A 26,337-nucleotide genomic window follows, 5' to 3' on the forward strand; every position below is an offset into this window, starting at 1 on the left:
TAGTAATATTTCATTAATTGGTAATTAAATAATATTTGTTAATTAATTAAAATTTAATTGGTAATTAATTTAATTTAATTTATTAATTGCTAATTATGTAAATTAAAATAATGTATTTCCTGTAGCGGGTTGTGGGTTTATAGGGGAATAGGGTGGGAAGTAATTTAATTATTATTTATTAAATATGTAAATGTATTAATTGGTAGTAATATTTAATTAATTGGTAATTAAATAATATTTGTTAATTAATTAAAATGTAATTGGTAATTAATTTAATTTAATTGATTAATTGCTAATTATGTTAAATTAAAGGGGTATTTTTAGGGTTCAGGGTCAGTTTTTAGTTTTTGGGTAAAGGGGTATTTTTAGGGTTCAGGGTCAGTTTTTAGTTTTTGGGTAAAGGGGTATTTTTAGGGTTCAGGGTCAGTTTTTAGTTTTTGGGTAAAGGGGTATTTTTAGGGTTCAGGTTCAGTTTTTAGTTTTTGGGTAAAGGGGTATTTTTAGGGTTCAGGGTCAGTTTTTAGTTTTTGGGTAAAGGGGTATTTTTAGGATTCAGGGTCAGTTTTTAGTTTTTGGGTAAAGGGGTATTTTTAGGGTTCAGGGTCAGTTTTGGGTTTTTGGGTAAAGGGGTATTTTTAGGGTTCAGGGTCAGTTTTTAGTTTTTGGGTAAAGGGGTATTTTTAGGGTTCAGGGTCAGTTTTTAGTTTTTGGGTAAAGGGGTAATTTTAGGGTTCAGGGTCAGTTTTGGGTTTTTGGGTAAAGGGTTTTTTTAGGGTTCAGGGTCAGTTTTGGGTTTTTGGGGTACAGGGGTACAGTGTTAAAATAAAGTAAAATTAAATTTACATTAATTTAATTTAATGAAATGAAATTAAATTAAATTATATTTAAATAATTTTAAATAATTTAAATTAAAAAAATTATTATATACTTACCAATACTTACGTTGTAATGGTAGTGCGTTGTAAAAGTTGCGTTGTAACGTCATATATCCACTGTTGCACTCTTTGCAGTGGGAATAGTAATTTTTACTCTTTTGTATTTAACGTTAATAATATTGGCTATTATTTAATTAAATTTTGTTACTATATATATATATGTTTTAAGAAATATGATTAAAAATTATTATGTTTTTACTTTCATTAATTATTTAATTATTAAAAGTTATTTTAAGTATTGTTAATTATATTTTAGTAATTAATTTTTTATATTACTGTAATTAAACATCATTGTTTTTATTAAAGTCGATATTTTTTACAACTACATTTTTGTAAACGATATTTTGTACTCGATATTTTTGTACTTACCTGTTTGTACATACAAACTCGATATTTTGGGTAGTCGATATTTTGGCAGTCGATATTATTTCAGTGATCCATTATATGTATAGGAATTTTGAGCCAATAGTGCACAGTCTCATTTGCATAAACTGTTTCCGACTGTGACATAATGAGTGCACACTTCACGGTGGCATTTTGAGCAGGCAATTGTAATGACATCAAGAGGTTCCTCATAATCTCTCCATTTCTGATGGGCAACCCTGATAAGGTCATGAACTCTCGCTGTGAATCTGGCTTGAACAAGGCAGAACTGGTTTATGTTTGCCAGAGGAACTTCGTTGATACCAACTTCAAAGGGAAATGTGATATAAATATTGGAGCCATGACCCTAGAACTTTGGAACTCTTTGGGAGTAAGGAACCTGCCAAGAAGGAGAGCTGGAGAAGCTGTGAGGAGAGACTACCACTTTGCTGTATGCTTTGCTGTGTTGGCCTGCAGTAGTTCTTACTGTCTTGGGCAGTGAAAGGACTGGACTGAACTTTGTACACCTTCTTTTTTCTGAGAATCTCCATGGGCTTGAGGTACAGCCCCTATTCAAGAAGTCTCAGGTACAGCAACAACTTTGCCTTCTTCTGGGTACCTGCACCTGGAACTGTGTGTTTCAGCTGCCACAGAGAGAAAAAGCACCCCAATGCCATCAGTGATGCCACTTCTGGCTCTGTGACCTGGAGACAACACAGAGTGCACCGCTGTACTTTTTACGGCAATCATTTTATTTTATTTTAATTTTATTTTATATTCTTATATAGCGCCTGAATAAACCCCCAAAGGGGTATCTCCGCACTTTGCCAGTAAGAATAGTGCTCCAGATGGTCTTATTCAAGGGATAGTACATCATACAGGGATGAAATTAGTTACTGGTAAATAAGTATGTTTTTAGGGTCTTCCGGAAAGTCAGGTGACTAGTGAGTGATCTCAGCTCAAGAGGTAAAGAGTTCCAGAGCACTGGTCCCACATGAGCCAGCGCTCGGCCTCCTTGTCTGGACTTCTTTATTCTAGGTATCTGCAGCAGCTGTTGACTGCTAGAACGCAGAGAGCGCCCAGGAACGTGTGGCCGAAAAATTTCGGCCAAATATCTGGGGCCTTCGCCTATCACATTTTTGTGGATGGTACATAGTGTCTTAAACTGCACTCGTTTCCTCACCGGTAACCAGTGGAGTCTGGTCAGCAGGGGGCGGGAAGGAGTCCTAGGGGGAACGTTCAGGACTGTCCTTGCCGCCGTATTTTGGACTACTTGTAACTTATTAAGTTGTCCTTCGTTGGCTCCTAAAAGGAGACCGTTACAGTAATCCACTCTGCTGATGACTAGCGCCTGCACAAGTGTTTTCCTGTGGCTGTCTGGTAAATAGGGAAACACTCTTTTTAGCATCCCAATTGCCCGAAAGCAGGTACCAGCCACCTGGTTTACATGATCTTTAAACGTGAGTGTCTGATCTAATAACACTCCCAGGTTTTTTACCGTACTCTTGGGGCTGGGAACAGGACCTAATTCTGAGGGCCACCATTCAGGTGACCAGTGTGTTGCCGCTTGTCCAAACAGCATGACCTCTGTTTTCTCAACGTTGCATTGAAGACAGTTTGATGATAGCTCTCATTCCATCTGCAAATGATCTTTTTATTGCAGGGGTCAGACTTTTAAAAGGAAAGAGAAGTTGGGTGTCGTCAGCGTACGACACCGGAGTAAACCCAAATGATCTTGCTAAGTTGGCCAAGGGGGCCACATTCACATTAAAAAGTGTCGGGCTTAAACATGAGCCCTGTGGCACTCCCTTGTTGAGCTCCCTATAGGTGGATTTGTGGGAGCCCAGCCAAACTTCTTGAGAGCGTCCGGATAGGAAACTTTCCATCCATGACAGAGCCGTTCCTTCCAAACCTACGTCCTTTAAACGATCGAGAAGCACCGTGTGAGACACCGTATCAAAGGCGGCGGAGAGATCCAACAGCACCAGAATCATAGAACTGCCCTCATCCAGTGCCATTTTGATGTTATTGATAACCATGGCCTCACTGCCGCCGCCACTGAGCCGCTGCTTGCACCTCGATCTGCGGGCACCACACTCTTTACCACCTTGCTTCACACCACCACACTGGTCTCACTGACGACAATGCTGCAAGCTGACATCTACACCCCAATCTACATCATGGTTTGGGGGCATCGCTTGTAAGTTACACGACACACCACCCCATCCCACACTGCAGTGTTGGTCCACTGATGCCGGGGCCATCAACTCCAGATCATCGGCTGACAACAGCGCTTCAGGAACGACGATGCCGCTGCTTGCCCTCTGACCTGCTAGCACCGTGGTGAGCACCGCCCCACTTTGCATCGCAGTCCTGGTCTCACTGACGCCACAGGATGACTGTCACTAAGCCACTACTTGCACCATGACCTGAGGGCACCACACCACACCACACCCTCCAGTTCACACCACAGCATCGATGCCTCCCAAAGCCGGCACTCCTGACTTCCACCTCACGAAGCTCGACCTGCAACGTGTCTGACTTCAAGGGCCCGACGACTCCTGCACTGACCTCTGAAACTGACACCTGCTTACACTGGCTCTTTGGCTCTTCAGAACTCATATCAAGGTCCCCGGTGCCCTGCATTTCTAAAGGTACTGTTTTGCGGGTCTTCCCGAAACCATAGCTGGTTTGGGCCGCTGTGGCCAGCCTGAATGGTTGGAATTGTTTGCTCACAAAGCTGTGATAGCCCTGGATGGAGCTATCGAACTGTATTTAAAGCCTATTTTTGATTTACTCTTATCCTGATAACTGTATGTTTGATTTGTATCATTTTGTTCTTGTTTTACACATATAAATATTGGCTATTTTTCTAAAACTAGTATGGTGCCCCTTTGTGGTGTCTTCACTGTATTACTGTGCCTTATGTGCAATGCGTTACACATTTCTTCTGAGATATGCCTTATTGATCATGTCAAGCTGCCAAGGGGGTGAGCAGGGGTTCCTTTAGAAGTGTAGCTCTCTCATCCTGACTAGGAAGAAGGGTCCCTACTTGGACAGGGTAACAACATCTAGAGACCCCCATTTCTAACAGGCTCTCTGTGAGGTGTTGTGTTCAAGTATGAGTAAGCAAGACCAGCAAGACCATAACAGAGAGAGGTACATACACTCTAAGTGGACGTCCCATCACAATGCTCTCACTCTGCTCCAGACTCACACACATTGCTGCATCCAAGATGTACAGAACTTGTCCTTTGGAAAAAGTGCAGTTTTGACTGTAACATCTTATGTCCATAGACAGCCACATGATTCAGTAAAGCAATGGTATTGAGTGTGCAAGCCTCCTGTGTACTGGACGTTACCAATAAGTTGTCAATGTACTGGACAAGGACTGAATTATTTGGCATATCCAAGGATTCCAGGTTTTTCTTTTAAATCTGATTGACTATGGAGGGGCTTTCCTCATAACCTTGTGAAACTCTGCACTATGCCAAAACATTTTGGCCGAACCGGAAAGCAAGTAAATATTGACTGTCCTTACGCAATTTAATAGAAAAAAAAGGCTTGAGAAAAATCAATGACGCAAAACCATTCAGCTTCACAAAGAATTAAAAAAAATACAATGACTGCAGGATTTGTTACTACAGGAAAACATGGGACTACAATCTGATACATTTTTTGCAAATCATCGACAATACGGTATTTACCGTTGTGTTTCTGTAAACCCATGATAGGAGAATTACATGCAGTCCACATTCTGGTGTGGCGCCGCGGCCAGGGCGACTGACGCTGGAATCTGGGGACCACGGTTCGATCCCCGGCTCCGGCGGCAGGGTAGCCCAGCACTATGTGACTCTGGGCAATAGCTCGCTTAATCTTCCCGACGGCCCCCAGCGCCTAGAGACCCTTACGGGTGATTGTGCGCTTTACAAATGTGGACTTTACTTTTTAGGATTCCTTGCTTAATCATTGAATCATTTACACAAGTTATCCCTGCAATAGTTTCTCGACTCTAATTGTATTGCATAATTCGTGGAAATTTAACATTGGACTTCACAGTAATGTTTACTGGAGATACACCTTTGATCAGACCAATGTCTTTGCCCATAGAATCCCAATCCGCCGGAAATACGGGGTCTCTCACTTCGAAAGGCAGATCTTCTCTCGTCAACAGGCAAACAATTCTGCACTTTCAGTCTTTTGTTTAGCTTATTTAAAAACAACATCCTCATCATCTGTGTGGAACGCAATTCCTTTTGGTGTAGAATATGTTGAACAATTCAATTTGCACAACAATTCTCATCCAAATGAGTTTACCGGGCTCGAATCACACACAACAAACTTGTGTAAATCCTCGAAAGAGTTCATTTACAGTACAGGTTCAGTAACTGGATTTGACATCAGTCGATTTACAACTCCTGCAACTTGGATTCTTTCTCCTGAGAGGGGTAGGTTTGCAACTTCCGCTGTTCCTACAGTGGAATGGGTAGCACTAGTGTCAACAAGATATGAGATTTGATGCTCTCTCACGTTGCCATCTAGAAAGGGACCACTCTGATCTACCTTCTAGGATGCGCCAAGCACACATTCCTCCTTCCCTCTCAGGCACCGTCATTGTGACAGGTCTGAGTCAGTCTCATCCAACTGGTTTAGAGAACATTGCTGAGACACATTCCGATTTGCATTATATCCTACATCATTATGGAACCCTTTCTTGAAATTGTATTTCTGAACCTGGCCATTCATTTGAGGCACTGGGGCTTGAGGTACATTTTGATTTTGATTTCTCAATGAACCTATTGAGTCTGCACCATGCCATCACCCTGTGATTGTGCATTGCCAACATTCTGTACCTGACACCTATTTCCATGATTTATCAGATTAAAGCAACATTTGTGCTTCAAATACCCCAATCTGCTGCTAATATGACACATCTTGGTCCTTTTCAAAGCATCTATTGACTCACCTTGACCGCTACCATGGGGCTGCATGCCCAGCGTCTTTTTTGCACTGTCTTCATCTGAACAATCTTTAACTTCTCTATCATCTTTTTGTGTTTCAAAACAATTTCATCCCAACAATATTTCACATATCGAAGTATTTCGTAGAAGGTTTAACTTTGCAAACAAAGCAGAAGCTGCTGAATCATTCTGCTAATCTCAGGCCTCAATCCATACACAAACTAATAGACAAAATGTTCCATATCCTTTTTGGACACGTTCTCCATTCCACTATACTGCTTGAATGCCTGCAAAGCCCATTTTTAATAAGCATGGACCATTTCTTTCAGTTCCTGGGTTGTCCTGTCAATTTTTACCCAATCGATTTCTTTGGATACATTTTCCCTATTTAATATGTGATGGCTTGGTTATATTTCTTCATCACCTCAGGGTATAGTGCTCTTGTACAATCATTCCTTCCTGGTTCTGTTTCAGGCCAATCAACAGCAATGTTTCATTCTGCCCACAAGTCACTCAAGACTACAGTGTGAAACAGAGTATCTAAATCCTTCAGCAGGACCTTTGAAACCTTCACAAATGTTCAACTTGTTTAAGCGATTCAATAGGATTCTCTCCTAATTTTAGTAATCAATTGTAAAGGACAAGGGGCCAGATGTACAAAGGTTTTTTTGCAGGTGCAAATGGGTTTTAGACCCATTTACGCCAGAAAAAAACAGTGGCCCATGTACTAATCCTACATGCGAGTCACAAATCAATTTGCGACTCGCAAAATAGAATAAGCGACTCGCTCTTTGGAAGGGGCATTCCAATGGCATTCCTTCCTAATAGCGACTACTTAAGCTATTTAAGAATGTTTTGCAACTGCAATTGCGGTCGCATAACACTGGCAGTTTACCACCCTACTCGGAAGGGTGGTAAAGCACTTGGAAACGAGAAGGGGACCCCATTCCCATATGTGAATTCATGCACAAATATTTTTTAAGGGCACGCAGTGGTCCCAGGGACCACTGCCTGCCCTTAAAATGAAATTTATATTTTTTAAATGCATCATGTTTTCCTGTAGGAAAATTGGGCTGCTTTAAAGAAAGAACTGCTTTATTTAACAGCAGCCCCAGACATGGAGGTCTGCTGACCCAAGCAGGCCACCATTCCTGGGAGTGCCAGCCATTCCCAATGGGGTTGCAAATTGTGACAGCCACAATAATATGCATGAGGCATGCAATTTGCAACCCCATTGGATATTGCAAACTGTGTCTCAGACACTGTTGTGCATCCCAATTAGTGAGTCGCAAATTGAGAGTCTCAAATGCGACACAATTTGTGACTCGCTAATTGGCAGGTCGTACATCTTGCCCAAGATGTCTGGACTGGTCCAAGGACATGAACATATCCTCCTCCATGGACCCAAAACTCAGATGCCAGAGACTGAATTTGATTCAAAAAGATTTGCATTTGCATTTTAAGAAAACTCTTTTTTAACTAACAAAGACTCAGTAAATGTTGAATGTCTTTTTTTCTCCCTTTTTTAATATAAATTTAATGTATTGCATTAGTTTACTGGGATCTTTTATCAATATTTTTAACTTTCCTTTACTGTGTAACTCTTCCAGCTTTTTCTTTTTTATATAAAGAGTCATTGCAAAGATTTTTATTAATCATGCAATAAATAAATTTCATTTCATTTCATTTCCTCCATGGACCTCTCTCATAGTAAGCATCCTTACCTCCTCGCTCACATCATCTTCAGTAAACGGAACATTAACATAGTAACCCTTTTCCTTTAATTCTTTTTGGCCCACCTACCTTCTCATTTCTCTAGTTTTTCTCATTTCCTGAGAAGAGCCAATAATTCTTTCATCTTCAATCTCATTCCTGAGGGTCTAATTTCTTCAATACCTTTCTCATGGAAATCTAGGGGCAGATTTATGAAGGCCTTGCGCCGCCGGTGCATCACTTTTTCCCATGTTAAAAATGACGCACCGGCGGCGCAAGGCCTTCATAAATCTGCCCCCTAATATTTAGGTTTTCTGCAAAATTTGTGACAGCTGTGTATCCACTCCATATTTCTGTACAACTGCAGATATTTTTTCATGTGTATTTTGGGCATGTCTAGTAAGAATGTTAAAGACAAAAAACAATTCATGATACATAACTATTCTAGCAGGGCTTATGTTTCCTATAATCCTTTCCTCTAAATCCACCTTAAGCCTAGCAACGTCAAGGGATCTATCCTTTGTGCTTTTCTGATGTTTGTTTCCTTTGCTCCCCCGTTTGCATCATTTGCAGAAGTAGTTATGCCCTTAAGCCAGTCATCAATTTCTTTAGAAGTGGTATCAGTTTGCCCTTCTGCCGTGTTCCCAAACAAATCCTCATCTTGACCTTCTGTTCTTGCAATAGGAGTAGAGTGGAGAAGGGACACGTCAGAATCTGGCTTTCCCAACGGGAGAGTATTTCCCGTAGTACTCAGTGTTGCCCTGGGTCGAGCCATCATGCCATTTTCAGGCAAATAGAAAGTCTGACTCCATCCAGCCCTCCCACTAAAAGAATTTAATTGGGTGAAAGGCAGACTTGAACCCTTACTGACTGTACGAGAAGCGTCAGCTGGAGACGGAATTAAAGGTACCTGTGTAGGCTGTCTTAATCTCACTTCTGTAGATTGAACCATTTATGCCAGTAGGGCCAGCCAATGTGCGTACATGATTTCCCCTATTACCAGATTGGTACAAGGGTACAACAGAACATATAGTCACTTAAACAGTAGAAGTATCAGGGGCATTTAAACAAGTCTTATATTCACATCAGATGTCCCTGCATTACCACCCACTGGTTTAAAAGGGTTGTGTGGATCTGGATCTATAGATGCTGCAGGTGCATCTGGAACTATCCGCAACTAAGCGTTCATTAAATGATGGGGTTGATCTTCATTATAAGGTAGTGGATGATTCAGTAGCAATTCATTCAGGAATTCTTCATCGAATTCATGACCACTATCTTCAGCCGGATCTAGTGTTTTTGGTTCTTCTATAAGTTTTTTCCTTTCCTTAAACTTTCCATCCTCTTTTTCTGCCACTAGCACAGGATAGATTCTAGTTCCTTCAGCTGTATCCATTCTCTGAGCCTTCTGTTGAGCATCCCACATCGTCTCAACATGTTGGTTCAAAGTATTCTTGTACCTTTCCAGACATTTCTATTTCTCTTTTTGCTGAGCCATATGTTGCCATTCAATGAGTGCCTCGAACTGCATGGTTTGAGGAGGCTGCTTAAGCTCATATAAATGTCACCTCAAATTTTCAAGTATCCGGACGTTGAATGATCCGTATTGTGGGAAAGCTAATGGCCCATCATTCTTGGTGTACTTCTTACATTTTTTGAGCAATACACACGTGTGATATCCTCTCTCCTGGGTCATATGCAATGCTGTGGTACCCTCAGGTGGTATGGGTATTTCTTCCTGTGTAGGTATCGGGGCATCCCCCTGTATTAAGCTTTTTCAATTCTTCAAAATGTTCACTTTTTCCTGAATTTAATGTTGTCCTTTACAAATAATTCTCTTGGCTCGAATTTCTCTACCTCACATATTTGGCCCCCAACCCCACGGCCCACCGGGGAAATGCCCGGTGCCCGGTGCCCGCTACAGCCAGTCCAGCCCTGCCAGCTCGGCACACCATGACAGTGTCCCCCTATCACAGATTGGCATTACGGCAATGAGTAGTTCCAGCGTCTGCCCCTCCTTTATAATCCTTTAAATGAGTTTTACATAGCGCAAGTTTATTTAATTTACTCTGTCTGCTCCTCTAAAAACACAGCAGATCCTTTAACACAAGAAACCTAACCCACAACAATAATCCAATCTAGTTTCCGATACACTTCAAGTGAAACTGCGACCAGTGAGATCTCACTCAAGCTGATATACTATATTTCCCTTGGACTGTAATTAATTGTAACAACTGCAGTCTTCTCTCACACACCGAATTCCTTTCACTTTAGTGGTGCTGCCGATGACGTCTAGCGAACAGCACCTTCGAAACACAGCAGACAACTTACTCAGCATATGCCACACTGAGACCACCCGTAGGTGTGCATCCCAGAATCTTAGGATACTAGGGATGTGATAACAACTTCCGCTTTTCAGCATAAAGCGCATCACTAATCATGAACTCTAGCCACTTTGCATAACCTCAAACAGCCATTTCACAACACCACTTGGGTTACCTCATCAGATCAAACCACTCAGTCCGTTGGTCAGTTTGTATAGGATGATTGTCATGAGGCATAAAGAAGACACATTTTTCAGGAATATAAATGTTTCAGGTTATGCAAATGAACAGATCCTCCGGTAGAGGTGGACCTTTAAACAAAGATCTTTTAACACAGCACATGAACAAGTACGAAAGGGCAGTTTCCATTGTAGGCCTTATGAGCAGGGAGGGTTTGATATTCCCGACTTCGAACTCTATTTTTTAAGTGCACCTGCGCATTATGCCTATTACTGGGTACACCCTCCTCGCTACATGCTGCAAGTAGCAGCTGAGGACTGGTTTGCTGCCCCTACACCCTTGAGTGGTGCAATAGTTGGGCCTGCTAGCACACGGCAACGCCACCTACCACTGTTACGAGCACTGTGGATGCTTGGCATCGCATTGTGGCTTTGCTTGATGTATCTCTTATTTATTCTCCCCAGTTCCCATTGTCTTACCATGCGGATCTTTTATTGTTGCAGGAGAAGGGTTTTCAGAATCTTTGTACCCGTGTTCACGTCGCTACCTGGGGGGACCTTTATCATGAAGGGATGTTTCGTACTTTGGACCATTTATTGTCGGGCATACAACCCACGGCCTTGGACACGTTCCTATACATTCAGCTTTGACAGGGGTTGCGGGCTATTCTCCCTGACTTCCCACGAGACTCTGCATGCCTTCTTCCCCTACACCTCATGTTAACCTCTCCAGATGGGAAGCATTTTGTATCCAGGTTATACACCAGCATACGCACACATAGTGCAGGGATAGAGACTAGGTCCCGACTGCACTGGGGGAAGGAGATGGACTGTGAGATCACTGATGAGCAATGGCGCTATTGTTGTATGCAGACGGCGCAGTTTTCATCCAGTTGCAGGTTACAAGTTATACACTATAAGTATCTGCATAGAATGTACTACACGCCGGCAAGGAAGGTGCAGCTTAAAATGACGGAAGATGACAGGTGCTTACAGTGTAAACACTCGGGTGGGATTTCTTCCCTTAGCCTGGGAGAGTCCACTCATACAGGAGTACTGGGAGCATGTTCTGGCAGCTCTGGGCACAATGATTGATCAGGTCCTGGAGCGACATCCGATCTTAGCGCTACTGGGATATACAGCGCAGGTGCCTCTTAAGTACAGAAAATGTGTTTCTCTTTCTCTATTACTAGCCAAACGCAGGGTAGCATGCAGGTGGGGTATAGGACGTGCTCCGAAATTCAAGGAATGGTTGGCAGATATGATATACTGTCAAGAGGGGGTGACCTGCCCTCAGGACACCCCCGCGCCGCACAGCCACCAGCTGTAGCGTGTGCGTTTCCTCCCCGCTGCTGTTCTCAGCCTCGCTGAGCCCGCCCCGTCAACCCCGCCCTCGGCCGTAATTACGTGATTGTTTTGGTCTCTGCCTGTTTTTCTCGTCCTGTGCTTCATTCTTTACTGTCTGTCCCCCATATTGTTGCTAGATTGCCTGCTCCCATATTGTCTCCCTCTCCGCCCTGTGCCCCCCACCCCGCTCCCCACTTCCCGCTGCCTGCATGCGGCCATGCCCCCTTTTCCCTCGGTACCCTCCCCGCGCCCGCCTCCCAGCTGCTCCTCCCTCCCTCCCACTTCGCCATAAATGGCGACCGTGCGTACGCGCAGCGTTGATGCGCAGCGGGCGCGCCGATTGTGCGCCGAAGGCGCGCCAAAGGTAAGCCCGTCTGCGTCTGGACCGCGCCCAGTGCCAGGACCCCTGGCCCCCACCGACGGAAGACGACCCGACTGACCTACGACGCCACCGAACTCTTCGCACTCAACACCGGCGGGATCCCTGGCTGCTACCAAACTGCCCCGAGACGCACCCACGGACCCTTCAGCTGCCACTGTTGCAAGTTCTCCTGCTTCCGGACCTGCACCGCACCCACCAAGCCGAGATCCAACAACAACCACCTGAAGTGCATCCTGATCAACACCCGCTCCGTCCACAGACACGCCGTCGAGCTCTGGAACCTCCTCGACACAACATCACCAGACGTCGCCTTCATCACGGAAACATGGATGAACGCCTCCTCAGCGCCCGACATCGCCATCGCCATCCCAGACGGCTACAAGATCATCCGGAGGGACTGCGGCAACCAGACCGGAGGAGGCATCGCCATCATCCACAGGAACACCATCCGCATCACGTGCAACTCCGACGACACCCTCACAGCCGCCGAACACCTGCACTTCCAGATCCACACCGACCCCAAGACCACCCTCAGAGGCACCCTCATCTACAGACCCCCGGGACCATGCACACAATTCAGCGAAGACATCGCCGACTTCATCAGCCCACACGCTCTCCCCTCCGCTGACTACATCCTCCTCGGGGACCTCAACTTCCACCTGGAGAACAACAACGACCGCAACACCACCACTCTGCTGGACAACCTCGCCACCCTCGGGCTCAAGCAGCTGGTTACCACCCCCACCCACTACGCCGGACACACCCTCGATCCCGTCTTCTCCTCCAGGAAAGCCATCTCCTTCAGCCACGCCACCGGACTCCACTGGACGTACCACAGCTGCGTCCACTTCAGCTACAAGAAGAACACGATACACCACCACCAGCAACAGGTTGCACGCAGAAGATGGAACAAGATCACAGCCGACCAGCTCGCCGCCGCCCTGAGCCAGGACCCCCCCGCAAGCTCAGCGAACCCCAGCCAGGCCGCCAACAACCTCACAAAGTGGATCAGCAACTGCGCAGACGCCCTCGCCCCACTGAGGACCCCGCCCAGCAGACCCGGCAGCAAGAAAGCACCATGGTTCACCAACGAACTCAAGAGCTCCAAGAGAAACTGCCGTGCCCTCGAGAGAGAGCCTGGCGCAGAGACCCAAAACCAGACAACATGACCACCCTCAAGCTCGCCACTCAAAAACACCACCCACTGATCCACACCACCAAGAAAACCGCATTCAAGGAACGACTGGACAACAACGCCAACAACAGCAAGGAACTCTTCAACATCGTTAAAGAGCTCTCCAACCCCAGCGCCGGAAACAACGACATCACCCCATCACAAGACCTCTGCAACTCCCTCGCCGCCTACTTCCACAACAAGATCACGGACATACGCAACAGCTTCAGCACAGAGCCAACACACCCCACGACAGCACCTGCACCCCCCACCACTACCCTCCGCGCCTGGACCCCGATCAACACCGAGGAAACCCTACGCACAATAAAGTCCATCCACTCCGGATCTCCAACCGACCCCTGCCCTCACCACGTCTTCAACAAGGCCAACTCCATCATCCACCCCACCTGCGGGACGTCATCAACACCTCCTTCGACACAGCAACCTTCCCGGAGAGCTGGAAGCATGCCGAACTCAGCGCTCTACTGAAAAAACCATCAGCGGACCCCACCGAACTCAAAAACTCCTGCCCCATCTTGCTCCTCCCGTTTCCTGCCAAAGTCATCGAGAAGACCGTCAACAAGCAGCTGGCCGCCTTCCTCGAGACGAATGGATCCCTCGACCACTCGCAGTCCGGCTTCCGGGCCAACCATAGCACCGAGACCGCCCTCATCACAGCCACCGATGACATCCGAGCCCTGCTCGACAACAGGGAAACAGCGGCCCTCATCCTCCTGGACCTCTCCGCGGCTTTCGACACTGTCTGCCACCGCACCCTAGAGCAGCGCCTCAGCAACGTCGGAATCGAAGAGAAGGCACTAGACTGGATCATCTCCTTCCTCGCCGGAAGGACTCAGAGAGTCCGCCTCCCCCTTCAGATCAGAAGCCACCAAAGTCATCTGCGGCGTTCCTCAAGGCTCCTCGCTCAGCCCCACCCTCTTCAATGTCTACATGAGCCCCCTGGCGGCCATCGCATGCCAGCACAACCTCAACATCATCTCTTACGCCGACGACACCCAGCTTATCCTCTCCCTCACCAACGACCCCGCCACCGCCAGAGCCAGCCTACATGAAGGGATGAAAGACGTAGCCGAGTGGATGAAGAACAGCCGCCTGAAACTGAACTCAGACAAGACGGAAGTCCTCATCCTGGGACCTTCGCCCTCTGCCTGGGACGACTCCTGGTGGCCCCCCGCCCTGGGCAGCGCACCCAAACCAACAGACCAAGCACGCAACCTGGGCTTCATCCTGGACTCCTCCCTCTCCATGACCAGACAAGTCAACGCCGTCTCCTCGTCATGCTTCAACATCCTGCGCATGCTACGTAAGATCTTCCGGTGGATCCCCACCGAGACCAGGAAGACGGTCACCCAGGCCCTCGTCACCAGCCGACTGGACTACCGCAACTCCCTCTATGCCGGAATCACTGCCAGACTCCAGAAGAGACTCCAGCGAATCCAGAACGCCTCTGCAAGACTCATCCTGGACATCCCCCGACACAACCACATCTCCGGACACCTGAGAGACCTGCACTGGCTCCCGGTCAACAAGAGAATCACGTTCCGACTCCTCACCCACGCACACAAATCCCTACACAACCAAGGACCAAGATACCTCAACAGCCGCCTCAACTTTTACACTCCCACACACCAGCTTCGATCAACCAACCACGCCCTCACCGCCGTCCCCCGCATCCGAAGAGCCACCACAGGAGGAAGATCCTTCTCCTACCTCGCCGCCAAGACGTGGAACTCCCTCCCGACTCACCTCCGCCTGACCCAAGACCACCTCGCCTTCAGGAAGCAGCTCAAGACCTGGCTGTTCGAGCAGTAGCGGACCACCCCCTCCCCAAGCGCCCTGAGACCCTCCGGGTGAGTAGCGCGCTATATAAATGCCATGATTGATGATTGATTGAAGAGCAAAGCGTCACCTATGCTGAGTTGCTGCCACTGGCATCCAAGCCGAAGGATATCTGGGGGCCACTGCTGGAATACCTCCGTATACAGGACACTGGGGGGACTGATGGTGAACTGTGTGATGCTTAGTGGGTTCGGATCCCAAGGTAATTTATGTATTATTTACTGTCTGACGTCGTATTATTTCATGTGAACTTCGCAGAGACCTGTTACTACATTTTGTGTACTTATCAATTGCTAGATTGATACGGTATTATTAGTGGTATAATGTGGAAGCGACAGAGTGGTGTAACATCAAGTCATTGTTCTTATGTAATGTGTTCTACATTTGTCAGAAAAATTGAAAATAAAGTTTTAAAAAAAACCTATAATTTTGCTACTTGAATAATTGTTCTAGCTTTCTCCAGTCAAAGGATAGACTGTATTAATGCTAAATAAAACCTTCCCATGTTAGCCAGTGGAGCTAATGTAATATCTAGCAGAAAAACAAAAATGCCAGTTTTCCCTCACAGGGCATATAAAACATATTTGATAATGTCCCTGCTTATTTTAACATGGCACGCTACACATGGAGCACCTAGGGAAGACCTTAGGGGTGCCTTATATGTAAAAATAAGGTGGTTTAAACCTTTGGAAGTATCTTTAATTCCAAAAGTTGAATTTGGACATTGTTTTATTTCAACAAGGTAGAGCTGTCTTTTAAAATGGCAGCAGGCACCACAGCAGTGCAAACTTAAATGCATTAAATCTACTAGTCCTCAAAATCTACACCATATACTATTGGTTTATAGGTACGTTGTTGGTAACAATTGTAATCACACCTAATTACAAAATACCTTTTAAACAGAAAACCGGCCCTGGGCCTTGTTAGTAGAGCCCAGGGCACAATCAGAGTAAGTAACCACTAGTATCACTCAAAAAAATGGGTGGTGATCAGGGCAAAAAGTATGACTTTCTCGCAACAGTGAATCCGCCTCCAACTAGCCCATAGTGTAAGCCAAACGCACAACCTTTAAAAACACCCATTACCTACTTAATCATTTGTGTTTAAAACACTAGACTGTCAACACATGGTGAAATATATTTCCATATACTAACATTTTCCTATTTTACATGCTTCTTCTATCGTTTCCCAACAGCTTTCAAAGTCATGATTCAGTTTAAGTGGTTAAAATGTTAAAGGTATTTCAAAGATGGGAAACGATGTTCTGTGATAAGGAACAGAAATTTCAAAAACTTATCAACCACTGAATGAAGCTTGTCTCATGGTATATCTCAATACATATTACCTCTACCTCTCTCGTCCTCGACCCAGTCATTACTCATGAGATACATTCCACTTACAGGAAAAAAACACAGGAACCGCTTGATGGCTCCACCCCATCTCCTGCAAGCACAAAGCATGTCCTGTTTTGTTTCCTGTCGGTGTACATGACAGTGGACACTGAGGTAATTGATAGGCTCTTAGCTTCTTCATGATGTCAAGGACGAGTAGGACTAAAAGTAATGAGCATTACCCGTAAGTAATCAGGACATTACTTATCAATGGATTACATTAATCGTTACGCTGTTCATGTCATCATGATGTTGTGAATGTTATATCATTCTTGGGCAATGTACAATGTGTAGATTAAAAAAATAATTAATTAACCAAGCATGCGTCAGTTCGTAAGTCTTATTGCAACAGCACAAAAACAGTATTTTCTTGGTGCAAACTGACCACATGCATTTCATTGTTGATTTTGTCACCTGCACCCTGAATGAATGAATGGCAGGAGTTTATAAAGTGCTCAGCTACTCCAAAAGGAGTGTCCCGGCACTACCAAATCACACAATACTGTCATAGAGATGGTTTTACTCCTGAAGAGCCAAGTTTTCAACAGGTTTTTTTTATTCCTCAGGTCCGTAGAAAGTCTAAGGGACAGCAGATGTTTGTTCTATGCCTGTGCCCCCAGGAGGCTGAAGGATTTACCGCCCCTACAGGCCAGGAGCACCTTAGGGACACATGCATACACCGCAGAGGTCAACCTAAGTGCTCTTGTCGGAGTGTACCAACCGACACGTCTTCTGAGGTAGCTGGCCCCCTTGCCATGAAGATCCTTAAAAAAGTTACTATAGTCTTAAACTTCATCCTCTCCCTCACTGGGAGCCAATGAAGGGCTGAAAGATGAGGTGCCATGTGCGACCTAGGTTTTGGAGGGAGAATAGCCCTGGCTGCAGAGTTTTGCACCACCTGAAGGCGTTGTGGGAGAAAATCCGGCAGGCCCAGGTAGAGGATGTTCCCATAGTCTAGTCTGGATGGGATAAGTGCCTGGATCACAATCCTCCTAGAGTCCAACGTGAAAAGCAGAGAGAACTTTCTCACCATCCTAAATAGTCCAAAACAGGTCCCTACCAGGGCCTGAACTTTGGAACGAATAGAAAGAGCCTTATCAATATGGATTCCCAGATTCATAGCTGTGGATTGAGACACACTGGGAAGGGAGAATTCTTCTGGCCACCATTGACTCCAGTCGTGAACTACAGGCAGGCCGAAGAAAACAATTTCTGACATGTCAGAGTTGCGCTTAAGCTGGTTCTCCTCCATCCACCTGGCGACCTCTGTGAGGCAAGATCTAATCACACCCCATCAAACTCATTGCCTCTGTTGCAAGAGAAAATCAGCTGAGTGTCGTAAGTATAGGAAATTATCTTTGCACCATAGGTCCCCACCTGTGTTGCTAGGGGGGACATATACAGGTTAAAACGCGTTTTGCTCATGCAGGAGCCCTGAGGGACTCCCACCTGTAAGATGGGTATGGGAGAGGAAAAAGGGGAGTCCGAAAAATCTGTTCTCTGTCCTCCAGGTAGGATGCTAGCCAGGCTAGAGCCTGACCGCCAAAACCCATTTTTCCCAGTCTATCGAGGAGTCTCCTATGTGGGACTGTGTCAAACGCTGCCGACAGGTCCAACAATATGAGGATCGCTCTGTGCCCCTGATCTAGCTTCTCCTTTAGATGTTCTGTCTCCTCCAACAGAGCTGTTTCAGTGCTATAATTAGCCCTGAAGCCTGAGTGAGTGGGGTGCAAAAGCTTATGATTTTTAGCAAACTCCATATTTATTTTGTTTACTTGCTTCTCCAGCACATTGGAGAAAGCCGGAAGGAGGGAGATAGGCCTGTAATTTGTTTGTATGTGAGGGTGAGCAGTCAGTTTCTTTAGGAGGGGCAGGATTTTTGCCTGTTTCCAGAGAGGCAGCATATTAACAGCTGCCAAAGAGAAATTCAAAACCTCATTGATTTGTTGATTTATGGTGGGAGCACGGGCTGGTATTAGCTTTGGGGGGCACGCATCTACCGGTAAACCAGATTTCAGGCTCATCAGATAGGAGAATGAATCCCAAATTTCAATGGCTGGGAAAGATAATAACTGAGGGCCTTGTTGGGGCTCCAAAGATGAAGGTGGCCTAATTGAATTCCCTTCTGTACTCAGCAAGAACATATTATCTTTGGAAGACACAGAGAAGGACTGCTGTATTGTCACTATTTTGAGATGAAAGGACTGGGCCACCAGGTGCGGCCAGTCCACTGATAGTGGGGCTGCTTCACAGCTTGCCTTTGGAGCAGTAAAGGACTTCACAATCCCAAAGATCTCTTTGCTCTTGATTTTGGTAGCCGTAATTTTACTCTGCCAGTAATTCATCTTGGCCTCTCTCACCATTTTATAGTGCACTTTAAGGCAACCTCTATAGGTATTCCTATCTTCCAAAAGATAAAGGTTATGCCTCTCCCTTTCAAACTTTTTACATTTACTTTTACTTATTCTTAGTGATTCATTTAACCAGGGAGCTAAGTGACATGTACCTCTAGAGGTACGCACGGTTTAGGGTGCCACCGCATCGATGTTCGATCTTAACCAGGAATCTATGGCACAGGCATCCTTTGCAGGATGGTCTGACAGTAAGGGGACAGATGAAGCAAGTGCACTATGTAGAGATGGTAGCAATATCTTATTTGGATCTCTAAAATTATAAAACACAAGAGGGTTCCGCACTCAACAATGTATCATATGAAAATCAAAAATAGAAGACAGTCTTTTCAATACTTTGAAGCAGACGCACTGATGGACCGTCGGTTACCAAGCTGCGCCAATAAAGATACACACTATTCAAAATGTGTGACCTCAGGGCTTAAGGTATACCAAAGCAAAGACTGCCATTGGAAACACGCTTTTATATTGTGGAGCCCTGAAGAAGTCCCTTTGGGACAAAACGCGTCAGCTACTGGGACGAAACGTGTGATCGACTTATCTTGACAAAAATGAAAGTCCAATAAAGAACGCTTTGAGAAAAAGAAACAACAGTGAATTGAAAGTTCTTTAATGTGCACATAAAGACTGTCTTCTATTTTTGATTTTCATATGATACATTGTTGAGTGCGGTATCCTCTTGTGTTTTATGTTGATTGGAAATATTTTCAAGTTGAGGAGTAGAGAAGGGTGTACTCCTTGGTTTCCTGCACCACTATTCACTTCCCATATATTTTATTGACAAGTGCAGACAGCTGTTGCCTCAACCCTCAGCTTGCTATTAGAAGCTCTCAAATTATATTCAGCGGCTTTAGTCTTTGAAAGCTCACTCTTCCCTGTTGTTGATATCCAAAATGAGGCTAAATAATGAACCGACGAAATAATAGGGACCGGGGAATCAGTGTACAACTTCGTGTTGCAAAAGACTTGGTCCAATACATGACCCATCTTATGTGTGGGCTCCTTAATAAGGGGCATTAGCTTGCAAGCGGACATTGTTTCTAGCAAAGCAACCACCTGAGGATCAGAAGGTTTGTCCATATGCAAGTACATTTCCCCCAGTAACAAAAGATGTTTATATTTAAAATCTAGCGATGTAATGCATTCATGGAGGGATCTTATGAAATTACAGAATGTTCCCGGTTATCTATAGATCAGCATCCCAGCGATACAGTGTTGAGATGACAGAATGCAGGGAAAACCCAGACATTATCCACCTGTCACTACATCTAGTGCTAAGGAGGCACACTCAATTTCCTATTTGAAAATGACGGCGACGCAACCACGCTGTCCCTCCTCACGATCCTTCCTAATAATGCTTTAATTCACTGGAATAGCAGATGCTATGGTCGGATTAGGGCCATGTTTCCGTAAGAAACAGGAAGTCCGGATTCTCATCAACTCATCAACTAGGAGGTCATGTATTTGCAACTTTTGTTTTTGCAGCAAGCTGGTATTAAGCAGTATTTATTTTTCCTGCAAAGGTTAGCCTCATGTGTGTAACACATCCGTTAGCACAGGAGACCAGTTGCAGTGAGAGCAATGTAAGAAGATTGCACCGTTATTTAGAGCCGCAGTGCCGCTACACGTTGCAGCGGAGTGTAGCTGAGGCAGTGCTTCCATCCTATCCTGTTGGGTCAGTGGCTCTGTGGGCAGCATAACCAGTGCCGGCCACCTCCGGGATGCTGGGGGGCGCAGACGGGCTAGACTTTGGTGCGCCCTTGGTGCGCCAGCAGTGCAGCCATGGAGCGTCTCCGTTTTTAGCCATGAAAAGACTAGCACGCCCACCTCCCAAAATGGTGGCGCTCTATGTCTACAATGTGAGGCAAGAACTCTAAAAGCCCGCTCCCACTTACTGGTTTAGCCACGCTCACAATAATTGATGCGGAGCATTCCTAAAAGTGCAGAGTGCATGTGCGTATGGCATACACATTCAAATTCAATTTGGCACAGAAGACAAATAGCACGCTAAAAATCATCCCCGGCCCGTGGAGGTAGTTGCGGTGAGGAAGAGAGGAGGGGCGAGGGAGGGGCAGGGTGGGGGGTGCTAAAAACCGGCATATGGATATTTGGAGGTAAGTTAACAATTTAATTAATAAACTAATTTCGTAGCGCGCTGCATCGCATTTTGCACAGGGCATGCTACGAAATTCGCTTTCCTAATTAAATTGTTTACTTACCTCCAATTATCCATATGCCTTCGTCGATCTCAGCGCAGCATTTGACTGTGTTATTCATTCAAGGCTGTGGTCCATTCTCTCTGAATTGGGGGTAGATCCACCTCTTATCCAATGTCTCCGCGAACTCTACTCCGATGCTACTGCATGCGTGAGATATGGGATCGGCGGTGAATTATCCCCATCTTTTCCAGTAAACAAGGGTGTTAGACAGGGTTGTGTCCTGGCTCCCTTCCTATTCAATCTTTATACCAAAGGGCTGGAAGCAGGTATGTTAGAAGGGTAGCAGGACCTTCCAACTATTAATCATCGCCCTATTCCCGCTCTGCTATATGCGGATGATTCCGTAATTTTGGCAAGAACATTAAACCAGTTACAAAGACAGTTAGACAAATATTGTCAGTTTATGCTCTCCTTAGGGTTGAAAGTGAACAAAAATAAAACCTTTGTCATGCATACCGGACCTAGGGCAAAGAACCTTAAACCAGTATTCATTGAGCAAGATAGGTTGGAACGTACTAGGGAATATCCTTATTTAGGAATCTTAATGGACGACAGACTTTCTTGGAAACAAGCCATGATAAGCAAAAAGCTACTCTTCCAGAGAGCAACATCAGCTCTTGTCTCTTTTTCAAGGAAACTGGGAAAACCCGCCCCAGCTGAGTTGCTTAAAATTTACCACACCAAATGTCACAGCGTAGCATCCTATGGCGCAGGGGTTTGGGGATACGCTCCAGTAGATAACTTACAGACGGTTCAAAACGGGTTCTTAAAATACCTTTTGGCCCTCCCTCAAAGTGCTCCAATATTCGGCTGCCACATCGAGCTGGGCATCGATTACCTGACAGATAACATCAGATGCCAGCCGATCCTGTTGTGGCATCGTATTTGGACCAAAACGCAAAGCCATTTAACCCGCTCACTGTTAACCGACTGTTTAGGCCTGGAAAATTGGAGTAAATTCCCTTGGCTTTTATACGTCTCTAATTTCTTTAAGGATTTGAACTGTTCGACTTACTTCTCAGAACCTACGACATTGTTAGACATCAGTAGGAAAGACCTGAAAAAACTTTTCCTAATCCATCTCAGAGAGCTGCGTCTCCCTCAAGAAGTAATTAAATCCTCAAATGTACAGATCCTATTGGTCCAGTCCATCTTTGGCATTCAACCATACCTAACATTCCACCTAACTAATCACGAAAAATACGTTTTGACCAGGTTTCGATTCAATTCTTTCTTTCGCCTTGTCACCTTTCCCAACGAGCAGGACTGGTCACACGACTTAATGAAATGCCCATGTGATGGCGTATCTTCCCAGTCCACAATGCATGAAACTTTGTTCTGCAGATATTACGAGCTTTTCCGCAAGCGTTGGATCATTCCCCTTCTTCGCAGAATAGGCCTGAGAACCTGCCGGCCTGCTTACCTGGCCCTGCAGTCATTAGATTCTCAATATTCTGCTAAGTGCGTAGCCTGTTTCTTAAAATCATGTCTAAAGATTCGATGTAAAGTCTGAGCTTCTGTCTATTTGTCTTCTTGCCCACTTGTACAGTATTTTAATGAATTATTGTCAGTAATGGGTTTTTAATTGACTTAAAAGATGATAATTTTTATTGTACGAAGAGACAAATGGATCCCTCGACCACTCGCAGTCCGGCTTCCGGGCCAACCACAGCACCGAGACCGCCCTCATCGCAGCCACCAACGACATCCGAGCCCTGCTCGATAACGGGGAAACAGCGGCCCTCATCCTCCTGGACCTCTCCGCGGCTTTCGACACTGTCTGCCACCGCACCCTAGAGCAGCGCCTCAGCAACGTCGGAATCGAAGAGAAGGCACTAGACTGGATCATCTCCTTCCTCGCCAGAAGGACTCAGAGAGTCCGCCTCCCCCCGTTCAGATCAGAAGCCACCGAAGTCATCTGCGGCGTTCCTCAAGGCTCCTCGCTCAGCCCCACCCTCTTCAATGTCTACATGAGCCCCCTGGCGGCCATCGCACGCCAGCACAACCTCAACATCATCTTTTACGCCGACGACACCCAGCTTATCCTCTCCCTCACCAACGACCCCGCCACCGCCAGAGCCAGCCTACACGAAGGGATGAAAGACGTAGCCGAGTGGATGAAGAACAGCCGCCTGAAACTGAACTCAGACAAGACGGAAGTCCTCATCCTGGGACCTTCGCCCTCTGCCTGGGACGACTCCTGGTGGCCCCCCGCCCTGGGCAGCGCACCCAAACCAACAGACCACGCACGCAACCTGGGCTTCATCCTGGACTCCTCCCTCTCCATGACCAGACAAGTCAACGCCGTCTCCTCGTCATGCTTCAACATCCTGCGCATGCTACGTAAGATCTTCCGGTGGATCCCCACCGAGACCAGGAAGACGGTCACCCAGGCCCTCGTCACCAGCCGACTGGACTACGGCAATTCCCTCTATGCCGGAACCACTGCCAGACTCCAGAAGAGACTCCAGCGAATCCAGAACGCCTCTGCAAGACACATCCTGGACATCCCCGGACACAACCACATCTCCGGACACGTGAGAGACCTGCACTGGCTCCCGATCAACAAGAGAATCACGTTCCGACTCCTCACCCACGCACACAAAGCCCTACACAACCAAGGACCAAGATACCTCAACAGCCGCCTCAACTTCTACACTCCCACACACCAGCTTCGATCAACCAACAACGCCCTCACCGCCGTCCCCCGCATCCGAAGAGCCACCACAGGAGGAAGATCCTTCTCCTACCTCGCCGCCAAGACGTGGAACTCCCTCCCGACCCACCTCCGCCTGACCCAAGACCACCTCGCCTTCAGGAAGCAGCTCAAGACCTGGCTGTTCGAGCAGTAGCGGACCACATCCCTCCCAAAGCGCCTTGAGACCCTCCGGGTGAGTAGCGCGCTATATAAATGCCATGATTGATGATTGATTGAAGAGCAAAGCGTCACCTATGCTGAGTTGCTGCCACTGGCATCCAAGCCGAAGGATATCTGGGGGCCACTGCTGGAATACCTCCGTATACAGGACACTGGGGGGACTGAGGGTGAACTGTGTGATGCTTAGTGGGTTCGGATCCCAAGGTAATTTATGTATTATTTACTGTTTGACGTCGTATTATTTCATGTGAACTTCGCAGAGACCTGTTACTACATTTTGTGTACTTATCAATTGCTAGATTGATACGGTATTATTAGTGGTATAATGTGGAAGTGACAGAGTGGTGTAACATCAAGTCATTGTTCTTATGTAATGTGTTCTACATTTGTCAGAAAAATTGAAAATAAAGTTAAAAAAAAAACTATAATTTTGCTACTTTAATAATTGTTCTAGCTTTCTCCAGTCAAAGGATAGACTGTATTAATGCTAAATAAAACCTTCCCATGTTAGCCCATGGAGCTAATGTAATATCTAGCAGAAAAACAAAAATGCCAGTTTTCCCTCACAGGGCATATAAAACATATTTGATAATGTCACTGCTTATTTTAACATGGCACGCTACACATGGAGCACCTAGGGAAGACCTTAGGGGTGCCTTATATGTAAAAATAAGGTGGTTTAAAACTTTGTAAGTATCTTTAATTCCAAAAGTTGAATTTGGACATTGTTTTATTTCAACAAGGTAGAGCTGTCTTTTAAAATGGCAGCAGGCACCACAGCAGTGCAAACTTAAATGCATTAAATCTACTAGTCCTCAAATTCTACACCATATACTATTGGTTTATAGGTAAGTTGTTGGTAACAATTGTAATCACACCTAATTACCAAATACCTTTTAAACAGAACACCGGCCCTGGGCCTTGTTAGTAGAGCCCAGGGCACAATCAGAGTAAGTAACCACTAGTATCACTCAAAAAAATGGGTGGTGATCAGGGCAAAAAGTATGACTTTTTCGCAACAGTGAATCCGCCTCCAACTAGCCCATAGTGTAAGCCAAACGCACAACCTTTAAAAACACCCATTACCTACTTAATCATTTGTGTTTAAAACACTAGACTGTCAACACATGGTGAAATATATTTCCATATACTAACATTTTCCTATTTTACATGCTTCTTCTATCGTTTCCCAACAGCTTTCAAAGTCATGATTCAGTTTAAGTGGTTAAAATATTAAAGGTATTTCAAAGATGGGAAACGATGTTCTGTGATAAGGAACAGAAATTTCAAAAACTTATCAACCACTGAATGAAGCTTGTCTCATGGTATATCTCAATAGATATTACCTCTACCTCTCTCGTCCTCGACCCAGTCATTACTCATGAGATACATTCCACTTACAGGAAAAAAAACAGGAACCGCTTGATGGCTCCACCCCATCTCCTGCAAGCACAAAGCATGTCCTGTTTTGTTTCCTGTCGGTGTACATGACAGTGGACACTGAGGTAATTGATAGGCTCTTAGCTTCTTCATGATGTCAAGGACGAGTAGGACTAAAAGTAATGAGCATTACCCGTAAGTAAATAGGACATTACTTATCAATGGATTACATTTATCGTTACGCTGTTCATGTCATCATGATGTTGTGAATGTTATATCATTCTTGGGCAATGTACAATGTGTAGATTAAAAAAATCATTAATTAACCAAGCATGCGTCAGTTCGTAAGTCTTATTGCAACAGCACAAAAACAGTACTTTCTTGGTGCAAACTGACCACATGCATTTCATTGTTGATTTTGTCACCTGCACCCTGAATGAATGAATGAATGAATGAATGGCAGGAGTTTATAAAGTGCTCAGCTACTCCAAAAGGAGTGTCCCGGCACTACCAAATCACACAATACTGTCATAGAGATGGTTTTACTCCTGAAGAGCCAAGTTTTCAACAGGTTTTTTTTATTCCTCAGCTCCGTAGAAAGTCTAAGAGACAGCGGATGTTTGTTCTATGCCTGTGCCCCCAGGAGGCTGAAGGATTTACCGCCCCTACAGGCCAGGCGCACCTTAGGGACACATGCATACACCGCAGAGGTCAACCTAAGTGCTCTTGTCGGAGTGTACCAACCGACACGTCTTCTGAGGTAGCTGGCCCCCTTGCCATGAAGATCCTTAAAAAAGTTACTATGGTCTTAAACTTCATC

The sequence above is a fragment of the Lissotriton helveticus genome, chromosome 8 (genome assembly GCF_964261635.1).
Source record: "Lissotriton helveticus chromosome 8, aLisHel1.1, whole genome shotgun sequence".
Lineage (NCBI taxonomy): Eukaryota > Metazoa > Chordata > Amphibia > Caudata > Salamandridae > Lissotriton > Lissotriton helveticus.